This window comes from Elephas maximus, chromosome 17 (assembly GCF_024166365.1).
Source record: "Elephas maximus indicus isolate mEleMax1 chromosome 17, mEleMax1 primary haplotype, whole genome shotgun sequence".
Taxonomy (NCBI): domain Eukaryota; kingdom Metazoa; phylum Chordata; class Mammalia; order Proboscidea; family Elephantidae; genus Elephas; species Elephas maximus.
In genome coordinates this window covers 26,774,813-26,783,101 of record NC_064835.1, presented here as the reverse complement: position 1 = coordinate 26,783,101, position 8,289 = coordinate 26,774,813, and the positions used below count along the sequence as shown (strand labels likewise).

General features: G+C 40.0%; 1 pseudogene; it reads right to left on the bottom strand.

Annotated features, from left to right (window-relative positions):
• Positions 1-246: 246 nt before the first annotated feature.
• On the bottom strand, positions 247-3,313 carry LOC126061157 (olfactory receptor 8A1-like; annotated as a pseudogene).
• Positions 3,314-8,289: the final 4,976 nt, after the last annotated feature.

Here is an 8,289-nt window from a genome sequence, read left to right as displayed (position 1 = left end):
TTAAGTTAGTAAATGTTTAGCAAAGGGCTCAGGATAGAGACAATAGATCTGAAATGAAAGAAAATAGGAACTTGAAAACAGCTGGTTGCAAATAGTAAGACATGAGAGAGGGTGTGAAGGAAGAGAGAAGAGAGAAGACATTCACCAACCATGTGCAGAATCTGTGTTCTCTGTCCATGGATGGACTTTCCTCTGGTATTTATAACAACTTACTTTTCAAAAGGAGAAAGAATAATAACACTTGCATCAAGACAGTTTTCTTCTCAGTGTTTTCTGCATGGAAGCCTTCAACTCCTTGGTCCTCACACTGTAAATTAGGAGCTTCAGCATCGGGATCACTGTGGTGTAAAATACACAGGCCACATTCTCCTGGGCCAAAGAACTGGCTGTGGAAGGTTTTAGATACATGAATGCACTAGATCCATAGAACATTCCCACAGCTGTAAGGTGGGAACTGCAGGTGCTGAAGGCTTTGGACCCGCCCTTTGTGCTGCTGATATGGAGGATGCTGGAGAGGATGAAGGCGTAAGAGAAAAGGACTGTTGAACTGGTGACTATGATGTTGAATCCAGCCAAAAAGAGAACTGTGAGCTCAATGTCATAGGTGCTAGAGCAGGAGAGCTTCATGAGAGGGAGGATGTCACAGAAGTAATGACTGATGAGGCTCTCACAATAAAAAAAATCTCACAATAGGACAGTTTTAATATGAGGGTGGTTCCTACTGTTGAGCCAATGAGCCCCATGAGGTAGGCCACAGCCACTAGCAGGGAGCAGATTTTTTTTTTTTAAATGATTTTTATTGTGCTTTAAGTGAAAGTTTATAAATCAAGTCAGTCTCTCACACAAAAACCCATATACACCTGGCTACACACTCCCAATTACTCTCCCCCTAAAAAAAAAAATTTTTTTTTTTAATGAGACAGCCTGCTCTCTCCCTCCACTCTCTCTTTTCATGTCCTTTTCACCAGTTTCTAACCCCCTCCACCCTCTCATCTCCCCTCCAGGCAGGAGATGCCAACATAGTCTCAAGTGTCCACCTGACCCAAGAAGCTCACTCCTCACCAGCATCCCTCTCCAACCCATTGTCCAGTCCAATCCATGTCTGAAGAGTTGGCATCAGGAATGGTTCCTGTCCTAGGGAAACAGAAAGTCTGGGGGCCACGACCACTGGGGTCCTTCCAGTCTCAGTCAGACCATTAAGTCTGGTCTTATGAGAATTTTGGGTCTGCATCCCACTGCTCTTCTGCTCCCTCAGGGGTTCTCTGTTGTGTTCCCTGTCAGGGCAGTCATCGGATGTAGCCAGGCACCATCTAGTTCTTCTGGTCTCAGGATGATGTAGTTGCTGGTTCATGTGGCCCTTTCTCTCTCTTGGGCTCGTAATCACTTTGTGTTCTTGGTGTTCTTCATTCTCCTTTGATCCAGGTGAGTTGAGACCAATTGATGCATCTTAGATGGCTGCTTGCTAGTGTTTAAGGCTCCAGATGCCACTCTTCAAAGTGGGATGCAGAATGTTTTGTCAATAGATTTTATTATGCCAATTGATTTAGATGTCCCCTGAAACCATGGTCCCCAGACCCCTGCCCCTGCTACGCTGGCCTTCAAAGCATTCAGTTTATCCAGGAAACTTATTTGCTTTTGGTTTAGTCCAATTGTGCTGACCTCGCCTGTATTGTGTGCTGTCTTTCCCTTCACCTAAAGTAGTTCTTATCTACTATCTAGTTAGTAAATACCCCTCTCCTACCCTCCCTCCCTCCCCCCTCTCGTAACCACAAAAGAAAGCTTTCTTCACAGTTTAAACTATTTCTCAAGTTCTTATAATAGTGGTCTTAAACAATATTTGTCCTTTTGCAACTGACTAATTTCACTCAGCATAATGCCTTCCAGGTTCCTCCATGTTATGAAATGTTTCACAGATTCCTCACTGTTCTTTATCGATATGTAGTATTCCATTGTGTGAATATACCATAATTTATCTATTCATCTGTTGATGGGCACCTTGGCTGCTTCCATGTTTTTGCTATTGTAAACAGTGCTGCAGTAAACATGGGTGTGCATATATCTGTTCGTGTAAAGGTTCTTATTTCTCTAGGATATATTCCAAGGAGTGGGATTGCTGGATCGTTTGGTAGTTCTATTTCTAGGTTTTTAAGGAAGTGCCAAATCGATTTCCAAAGTGGTTGTACCATTTGACATTCCCACTAGCAGTGTATAAGTGTTCCAATCTCTCCACAGCCTCGCCAACATTTATTATTTTGTGTTTTTTGGGTTAATGCCATCCTTGTTGGAGTGAGATGAAATCTCATTGTAGTTTTGATCCGCATTTCTCTAATGGCTAATGATCATGAACATTTCTTCATATATCTGTTAGCTACCTGAATGTCTTCTTTAGTGAAGTGTCTATTCATATCTTTTGCCCATTTTTTAATTGGGTTATTTGTCTTTTTGTAGTATCATGTAGATTTTAGAGATCAGGAGCTGATCAGAAATGTCATAGCTAAAAACTTTTCCCCAGTCTGTAGGTAGTCTTTTTACTCTTTTGGTGAAGTCTTTGGGTGCGCATAAGTGTTTGATTTTTAGGAGCTCCCAGTTATCTAGTTTTTCTTCTACGTTCTTTATAATGTTTTGTATACTGTTTATGCCATGTATTAGGGCTCCTAACGTTGTCCCTATTTTTTCTTCCATGATCTTTATCGTTTTAGATTTTATATTTAGGTCTTTGATCCATTTTGACTTAGTTTTTGTGCATGGAGTGAGGTAGGGGTCTTGTTTCATTTTTTTGCAGATGGATATCCAGTTATGCCAGCACCATTTGTTAAAAAGACTGTCTTTTCCCTGTTTAACTGTTTTGGGGCCTTTGTTAAATATCAACTGCTCATATGTGGATGGATTTATGTCTGGATTTTCAATTCTGTTCCATTGGTCCATGTATCTGTTGTTGTACCAGTACCAGGCTGTTTTGACTACTGTGGTGGTGTAATAGGTTCTAAAATCAGGTAAAGTAAGGCCTCCCACTTTGTTCTTCTTTTTCAGTAATGTGTTACTTATCTGGGGCCTCTTTTAGGGAGCAGATTTGATGCGACATAATGATGTTATAAAGCAAAGGGCTGTGGATGGCAACATAGCAGTTGTAGGCCATCACTGCCAGCATGTAACACTCGGCAATGACAAAAACAAGGAAAAAGTAGAGCTGTAACAAGAATCCCGCATAAGATATGCTGTTCTTCTCTGAAACAAAGTTCACCAGCATTTTAGGAATAATGACAGAGGAGTAGCACATATCTACAAATGACAAATTGCTGAGGAAGTAGCACATGGGGGTTTGAAGCTGGGAATTCAGACAAATGAGTGTGAATCATGCCCAGGTTCCCTACCATGGTGACCATGTAGATCCCTAGAAAGAGGAAGAAGAGAGAGAGCTGGAGCTCTGGCCAATTTGTTAATCCTCCTAGAATGAACTCTGTCACAGTAGAGTGATTTTCTGCAGGCATTCTCCTGGGGTTGGAAGCCTGTGGGGCTGGGAAAGAAAAGCTTCATGAAAGGCTGTAATTCCCCTTGATGAAGCTAGTTTTGAGCATTTGTCTCAAGCTTAGAGATCCTGGGCTGTTTCTCTGATTGTTTTAAAAATGTAACACAATATTGGCCCATTCGACATTTTTCATGAGTACAATTCAATGAGACTTATTCCATCAATCATGTTGTGCAACAATCACCAACATCCACTGGCAAATTTTTCATCACCACAAACAGAAACTCAGTGTCTTCTAAAAATGCTTCCACTTTTCTGCCTATCTTCTGCCTCTGGTAAACACTACTAAACTCCGATGACTATACACTTGCCTATTCTAGGTATATCATACTAATGAGCTCGTACAATATTTATTGTTTTGTTATCAGCTTATTTCACTCAGCCTAATGTTTTTAAGGCTCATTAATGTCATGGAATGGATCGGAAGAGTCAATATTGTCAAGATGTCAATATTAGCCAATGCCATACATAAATTCAACACAATAACCATCAAAATTCCAATAGCCTTCTTTGCATAAATGGAAAAACCAATCCTCAAAGTTATATAGAAATGCAAAGGGTCTCAAATAGCCAAACCAATCCTGACAAAGAAGAATAGAGTGGGAGGACTCACACTTCCTGATCTCAAAACATAGTACAGGCAGTAACTGTGTCTTTAAGTTGGATGTGCAGGTAAGTCAGAACAGGTGACAATGATTCTTCTTTAGCCTTACTTTAGTATAAGAAAAGGCTTGAAGGCTTTCCAGTGATTTAAAGGCTGCATTGCAGCAAGTGAAGGTGATTGTAATGAAGAATTTGTTGTGAGTAGGGACTGGTTCAATCATTTCAAAGTGAGGGCAAATTTACATAACTTTAAAGTGCAAGGAAGAGTTGTCTGTAAGTCAGACGCTCCTAACAGGAGACTGCCTGTGTAAAGCTACAGTAATCAGAACAGTCTGGCACTTGTATATAATAGACCTATAGACCAACGGAATAGAATCGAGAATCCAGAGATAAGCACACACATCTGTGGTCAATTAATCTTTGACAAGGGTGTCAAATCCAACAAATGGGGAAAGAATAGTCACTTTAATAAATGGTGCTAGGACAAGTGGATTTCCACATGCAAAAGAATGAAAGTAGACCCATGCATCACAGGATATACAAATACTAATGCAAAGTGATCAAAGACCTAAATGTATAACCCAAAACCATAAAACAATTAGAAGAAAATATAGAAGTAATATGACACCAAACTCACAAGGATCAAAAGACAAAACAGATAAATGGCATCTCATTAAAATTATAAACTTCTAGACTCTGTGTTGATTCATCTTCCCCTCACTCTTGCTGTTTACTGGGAGGAAGACCAGCACCTAAGACTTTCAGAGATCGTGAAGATCAGAGGAAAAGGCGCCAAGATCTTGAGTTTTTACCACTGTTTTTCAAATATCCTAGACCAGTGGTTCTCAAAGCGTAGTCACTGGACCATCGGCATCACCTGGGGCTTATTAGAAATGCCAACTCTCAGGCCTTGCTCCAGACCTACTGAATCTGGAATCCTGGGGATGGTGTCCAAGCCCAACAATCTGTGTTTTAACAAACTTTACAGATGATGCTGATGCTGGATAATGTTTGATAACCTTTATTCTAGAAGAAAGAAGTAGTAGATTTCATATTTTGAAGTTGGAGATGTGTTTTGCAGTGAAATTAAAATTTCCCTGTCATTTATGCCATTTCCAAATATTCACTGAATGTGAGCATACCTATCTCAAATCTGTGCAGTGTCAGGGTATCATTGAGTGGCAAGTCAACTGCTGCATCTGAAAAATGAAGGAATTAAAATCAATTCCCAAGCTGGCTGTAAAAATAACATGGGATTATGCAGATTTAGAATTTTTTTTTCAAATATTCAGAATGTATAAAAATATGAGATGTCATTAGGTGGCTGGAATTTCTTAGTTTTTCTTGGGGTTTGAGGACCTAAGACCGTGCTTCTCCACATTGGCTACATAGTGCAATCACCTGGAGTATTTAATAAGTATTGATGTCTGGGTCCCACCCACAGAAATTCTGATTTAACTAATTGATCTGTGGTGCAGCCTGGGCATTAGCACATAGTGTTGTCAGAATCGACTTGTTGGCAACTGGTCTTATTAAGAAGGAGAAAACAATTTCATTCCCAGATAACAATATATTTTTAAATTCTATTCTCTTTTCAAATATTTTTTTGCCCAATTCTTGCTTGACTCATCTTTTGGAACTCTGATTACACATATTTGGGCCATTTAGTGTTGTCCCCAAGGTTTTGGTTAATACAGTCTTTTAATATTATATCTTTTCTATTTTAGTTTTGATAATTTTTATTGACTTATGTTTTATTTCAAGGAGCCCTGATGACACAGTCTTTGTTTGCTGTGCCTCGCCTGCTGTTATTTGTGCTCATTAGCTTAATTCTGCTCATGAGGAACATGTACATAGATCAATAGGCAGTTGTTCAGACAGAACAAGGAGATATTACACGGTTTAAAGTCAGGAAAGTTATGCATCAGGGTTGTATCCTTTCACCATACTTATTCAATCTGTATGTGGAGCAAATAATATGTGAAGCTGGATTATAGAAAGAAGAACTGGGCATCAGAATTGTGTTATGCAGATTACACAGCCTTGCTTCCTGGTGAAGATCAAAGACCACCACCTTTGATGTGGATCACCCCTCAACATAAAGAAAACAAAAATCCTCACAACTGGGCCAATAAGCAATGTCATGATAAATGGAGAAAGCATTGACATTGTCAAGGATTTTATTTTACGTGGATCCACAATCAACACCAATTGAAGCAGCAGTCAAGAAATCAAAAGACACATTGCACTGGGCAAATCTGCTTCAAAAGATCTCTTTAAAGTGTTGAAAAGCAAAGTTGTCACCTTGAAGACTAAGGTGTGCCTGACCCAAGCCACAGTATTTTCAATCACATCATATGCAAGCAAAAGCTGGACAATGATTAAGGAAGACTAAAGAACAATTGACACCTTGGAATTCTGGTGTTGGCAAAGAATATTGAATATTCCATAGACTGCCAAAAGGAGGAACAACTCTGTCTTGGAAGAAGTGCTACCACAATGCTCCTTTTAAGCAAGGATAGTGAGACTGCATCTTACATAATTTGGACATGTTGTCAGGAAGGATCAGTCCCTGGAGTAGGACATCATGCTTGGTAGAATGTCAGGGAAAAAGAGGAAGACCCTCAATGAGATGGATTGACACAGTGGCTACAACAATGGGCTCAAGCATAATAATGATTGTGATCGTGGTGCCGGGCCAGGCTGTGTTGCACTCTGTGGTACATAGGGCAGCTATGAGTCAGAACCCATTCGATGGAACCTAAGAACAACAACAGTCTGCTGCTCATGTCGACTCATAGTGACCTTGTAGAGCAGAGTAGAACTGACCCATTGAGTTTTCAAGGTGCGCCTGGTGGATCTGAACTGCTGACCTTTTGATTAGCAGCCATAGCATTTAACCACTAATCTACTCGACAGCAATGGGTGTTCTTTTTTTTTTGGTGTGCTGTTAAGCCAATCTAATGAATTCTTTACTTCCAATCATAATTATGAGTTTGAGAACTCCTATTTGATCCTTTTTATTGTTTCTCTTGATCTCACCATGTGCCATTCATTTTGTCCATTTTTATCTAAATTAAAATATATTCATTATAGTTACTTTAAAGCCTTTTTGACTATTTCCAAAATCTAGGTCATATACACATCTTCTTCTACTGACTTTTTTTTATTGTTGTTCTTCTTGGTTATTGGTGACATTTCCTTCCTTCTTCACATTTCTAGTAATTTTTTATTTTATGCTGAACCTCATAGGTATGCTGTGGAGACTGTGGATTCTGTTCTCCTCCTCTGGAGCGTTGAATTTTGTTCTGAGATAAAGTTACTTTACTAGCAGCCCACCTTGAGCCTGTTGAATCTTTGTCATTATGCGTCTTTTCAGTTTTGCCCTTGCTTCAAGGGCTTAGTGCACACTTCCAGGTTATGGTTTTTTCTGGGGTCTTATATTACTCCCTGGTGTGTTCCTCAAAGTCTTTCCAGTTTTATTAAGTCAGAATCTCATCTTTCCTTAGCACTGTGCATTGTTTTTGATCTCTGTTCAGTTATTAGCCTCTAGTAGCTGTTCTCTGCCAGGTCTTGTGGAGGCTTGCCCTGAATGTACAAAAATTTAGGATTCAGCTAGGAACCCAAGGGAGTCCATTATGCAGATGTTTGAAAGGCCTTTTCTGTGGCCTCTTCCCCTCAATACCTTGTCTCACAAATTCCAGGTGTCTTACTATCCGTAAACTCTGATATTTCTTTATTTCAGCCACAGAGCCTGAAACCATTTTTGTTTTTTGGCCTCACTGTGCCTGGTTTGGAAGTTGCCTCCCTGGAGAAAGGTGGGCAAGTGTGGTAGTCACCTAAGGCTCTTGCCTTGTCTCGAGGAATGAAGCCCTCTGGTGTCTGCTTTCCAAAGCTTGAAAATAGTTCATATATATACCCAAACTCACTGCCATTGAGTCAATTCCTACTCATAGCGACCCTATAGGACAGAGTGGAACTGCCCCATATGGTTTCCAAGGAGTGCCTGGTGGATTTGAATTGCTGACCTTTTGGTTAGCAGCTGTAGCTCTTAACCACTATGCTACCAGGGTTTCCTAAGCCACTCCATTATACCTGGAATCAGAAGTCTGATGAGTTATTTTTTCATTACCTGTGCTTAGTATTCCAGCCAATCTGAT